Source organism: Pongo abelii, chromosome 22, assembly GCF_028885655.2.
Source record: "Pongo abelii isolate AG06213 chromosome 22, NHGRI_mPonAbe1-v2.0_pri, whole genome shotgun sequence".
Taxonomy (NCBI): Eukaryota; Metazoa; Chordata; class Mammalia; order Primates; family Hominidae; genus Pongo; species Pongo abelii.
Window position 1 is genome coordinate 41,911,354 of NC_072007.2, and position 4,675 is coordinate 41,916,028.

The window sequence follows — 4,675 nt, forward strand, 5'->3', positions numbered from 1 at the left end:
ACAAAAATTAGCCGGGTGTGGTGGCACGTGCCTGTAGTCCCAGCTACTTGGGAGGCTGAGGCAGGAGAATCACTTGAACCTGGAGGCAAGGAGGTTGCAGCGATCCGAGATTGCGCCACTGCACTCCAGCCTGGGCTACAAAGCGAGACTCTGTCTCAAAAAAAAAAAAAAGTTATTGACATTCCTTGATCTTTGGAAACAATGGCAAAGGGCAAATCAAACCTAATATTGAATAAGGGAGAAGGAGTGCCAATTGGATGCCAATGTCCTTTCCATGCATTATCAGGGTGACAGTGCCAGATGCCAACGTCCTTTCCATGCACCATCAGGGTGACAGTGCCATTTACACATTTGGGCTGTGTACTCGGGAGTACTCGGGAGCTTTGAGAACCTGCTGAGGCCGCAGCAGCAGGTGACACCAGAGATGACTGGGGTGGGATTCATGGGCTTGAGGCTTTACACCACTTAGGAGTGCCCTCCCCTCAGCATGGGCCTCTGAACCAGCCTGACCTGACCTGCAGGCTCCAACACACCAGCGGGCCCTGCCAGAACCTTGGCAAGGACAGGATGCATGAATTCCAGAGCCAGGACAGCCCGTCAATAGGGCCTTATTATTTCCCCTTCCCAGGGCCACAACTGCACAGAACAATGATTTTTGACAGTGAAGCCAAATGAATACTATGGGAAGTGACCACTAGTACTCAGGAGTACTTATGAGAAAAAGAATAAGAACAAAAATGTTTAAGTTACCTCTCTATTGTATAATATATACTGCACAACAAATAAAACATTCATGTTCAACTTTAGAAATTACATTTTAAAACAAGATTCTCATTAAAAACACACACAAACCACACACACAATGACAACAAAATAAAAACACTGTAGGAATACTGCAGGAAGGGTTCCAGGTAATCCACATCAACCCTGGTATCAAGTTATTGAGTCCAGTCCATGGCTAAGTGCGAACACACTCTGTATTAGTGTCTCAAGTGCAGGCGGCCCTGACCCCAGCAACTTTGAAGTTAAACTGTTACGTACATTATACCTACATGCCAATACAGTATTTTAAATTAGGAGGCAAGCACACATATAAAGATGTTACTCTACCAAATATCAGGAGATGGTTGCGGGACAGAGAACAGTTAATAAAAGGGCTAACCCCCATGGCACGTGTATACCTATGTAACAAAACTGCGCGTTCTGCACATGTACTCCAGAACTTAAAATATAATTTAAAAAATTAAAAATAAAATAAAATAAAAGCTATGTTGGGAGATAATAACTGACTTATAGTTCCTTTTTTTTTTTTTTTTTTTGAGACGGAGTCTCGCTCTGTCGCCCAGGCTGGAGTGCAGTGGTGCAATCTTGACTCACTACAACCTCTGCCTCCAGGGTTCTGGCCGTTCTCCTGCCTCAGCCTCCCAAGTAGCTGGGACTAGAGGCGCCCACCACCATACCCGGCTAATTTTTTGTATTTTTAGTAGAGACGGGGTTTCACCGTGTTAGCCAGGATGGTCTCAATCTCCTGACCTCATGATCCGCCCACCTTGGCCTCCCAAAGTGCTGGGATTACAGGGGTGAGCCACTGCACCCGGCCAACTGACTTACAGTTCTTTAAATTAAAAGAAATTGGTACAGAAAGGAAGTATAATCCAAAAAATATTACTAAAACAACCCAGAGAGATTTTTCCATCGTCCAACATGTTCCTAATACAGCAAGTCAAAATTCATAATGACTTGGATGGTCAAAAGGAGAATGTTAACTTTTGAAAATGAAAGCTGTGGACATTCTGAGTAGGTGTTTGGCACCCAAAATTTCACTGAAGAAGAATGCTGTTTCTTAATATCAAACCAAAGTGCAAAGCAATATAAATTAGAGGCCAAGACTTCTCTTGGCAGTCAATTTACTTCTGTAAAACAGATTCTATGTTCCTTTTCTATGAACAGTTTACATTTGAAACATTAGAGTTTTTCACTGATGAGGGAAGGAAATGGGCTTCTGTGCTACTTTCAAGTCGGTGAAGCTAAGGTCTCCTTCTCAAAGTAGAGCCGGAATCAGAGGTGAGAAGTATCGGGACTTGAAGAGTTAGGCTGCTTTGCATCCACCCAGCGTCTAGAACCAATTCCAGCTTCATAACTCAGCTGTGAACGAACTCCCTTAGGCATTGGTGGCCAAGTAGCCAGTAGTTCAAGACTAGAAAACCCAGAAACGGGTGAAAGTGCAGACTGTTATCTAGAGATGTAAGTGTATGTTCTGGAGGGGGAATGGGTCTCATTCTGGGCACTGGGAGGCATATTTAAGAAATCCCAAATCAAAATAGTGTCATCATGGGAGCTGCTGATGATTTGAAACTCATCAAACTGTAGCCAAAACACATGTCCAGAATGTTCCACCAATGTGCGCAAACACAATGTGCGTGCTGGGGCTCGAGGGTCAAGAGCGGCTTGCAAGTCCTAAACTTTAATTTTCCCATCATAGGTCCCACTGACCATCCTCTTGTTATCAAACTGGATGCATCAGACCAATTCTTCATGTCCCTCTAGGACTCTTAAACAGGAGCCACATTCAATATCCAAGAGCCTAATGGTATTATCTGATGATCCACTAACAACCAGCCCATCCCTGTACTAGAGACAAGACTCGCTTGTGCCCATTGAGAGTACAAACAAATTCACAGGTGCTCATGCTCCAGACTTTGATGGTCCTGTCACCAGAGGCAGACACGATGTATTTCTCGTCAAAGTCTACTACGTTGACAGCAGCTCAGTGGCCAACCAGGACACCACGTAAAGTGATATCGGTCGCAGAAGCCATGTCCCACACAGCAATGGAGCGGTCCTTGGAACAGGTCACCATCAGTCCACTGCTGAAGCGTAAGTGCAGTACATCCTCATTGTGGTGGATTAATGTGTTAAGAACTTCACCCGTGTTCACTTCCCACACTCTCACCGTAGAATCTGAAGAGCCAGTTACAATGACACGCTCATCCTACTGCAGACAGAGGACAGAGCCTGTGTGGCCGTTAACACTTTCAAACATTCCAGGCTGGTTTTATCCCAAATCTTAATATAATTATCTTGTAGGCCACTGATAATTTTTTCATCATCGTACTGTAAACCATAGACACCTTTACTATTTTCAGAGCGGTACTGAATCCTCTGCAAGCTGTGTCAGCCACACCGCTAGGTGGATTCTATAGTCTCTATATCCTGGATAATCTTTGGGTATAATGACCTGTAAAATGAATTTGGAGGGCTAGCTGTGGGTCTGTTTTGAAACAGGTACTGATCCCACCCTCTTCCTTCTGAAAGTCCTTTCCATAGGGGATCAGTGTGTACCATTCGTTCAATCAGCTTCTTCCAAAGCATTGGTTCTGAGATCACTCCCTGCCATTCTTTACATACCAGCTCTGCTGCACACAGAGACCTGGCATCTAGGTACGAAAGAGTGTTTTCTGCTATGTGATTTAAGCCTTGCTCGAGTAAAGCAGTAATAAAGTCCTGCTGCAACATGGGCTTCAGGTAAGAGTTAATACGTCCATGCTGATAATGACACATTTGTGAAATAAGATGTCCCACAAATTCCAATTGATCTGATTCAGACCACTGGTTAAAATATTGAATATACAAGTCTTTTTCTTTTTGATAGTTTCCTTCTGATGGCCTCTTTCTGGAGATGATCACAAATGATGTTCCATTACTTATCTGCCAAGGAGTATTTTCCTTTGGGGACTTATCTTCATCTTGATCTTCCATAACGGAAGTGTTAGTTCCATATGGCTGGGGAGGCCTCATAATCATGGCAGAAGGCAAGGAGGAGCAGGTCACATCTTACGTGCAATGGCAACAAGCAAAGAGAGAGAAGCTTGTATAGGGAAACTCTCCTTTTTTAAAAACATCGGATCTCAACCAGGTACAGTGGCTCACACCTGTAACCCCAGCACTTTGGGAGGCTGAGGCAGGTGGATCCCGACCTAAGGTCAGGAGTTTGAGACCAGCCTAACCAACATGGTGAAACCCCGTCTCTACTAAAAATACAAAATTAGCCAGGTGTGGTGGTGCATGTCTGTAATCCCAGCTACATGGGAGGCTGAGGCAGGAGAATGACTTGAACCTGGGAGGCAGAGGTTGCAGTGAGCCGAGATCGTGCCATTGCACTCCAGCCTTCAACAAACCTCTTCTATCAAATTACATTTCTCAGTGAGGTAAGATTACAATAAGAATTGACTTTCAATTTGTGCAGTTGGTGTAAGTTCACCTCTTGATTCACTTTGTAAATCTTTGCCACGGGACTGCTGTGGTGGTTGGAAAGATACTCCAGTGCCAATAGGACAAAGTTCAACAGGGATGGGGCCAACGTGTGCTATTTAGGGAGGGAGGAGGGGAGAGGAAGACAAATATGGGCAGAGGGTGGCACAGAAGAAATAGGCATTTTTCCACAAGGGCAGGGCTTCCTACAAAACTGAGTTTAGCCTGCAGGGATGCTTGAGTGAGGCCCCCCCTGTGGTGCAGCGGGAGAATGGGGCAGTGGGAAGGTGGAGGGTGCAGGGGCGAGGTGGGGAGGGAGGGCTAGGGAGTTGGGATTGAGGAAAGAAAGCTTTTTCTGCTTTGTCCCCTGCTGCCTTCTCTACACTGAATGGGCTGTCTTCAACAAGGAAGGGAGATATTTCTC

General features: G+C 45.1%; 1 pseudogene; it reads right to left on the bottom strand.

The window, feature by feature from the left end:
• Positions 1 to 1,991: 1,991 nt before the first annotated feature.
• Positions 1,992 to 3,976, bottom strand: LOC100432604 (F-box/WD repeat-containing protein 11-like; annotated as a pseudogene).
• Positions 3,977 to 4,675: the final 699 nt, after the last annotated feature.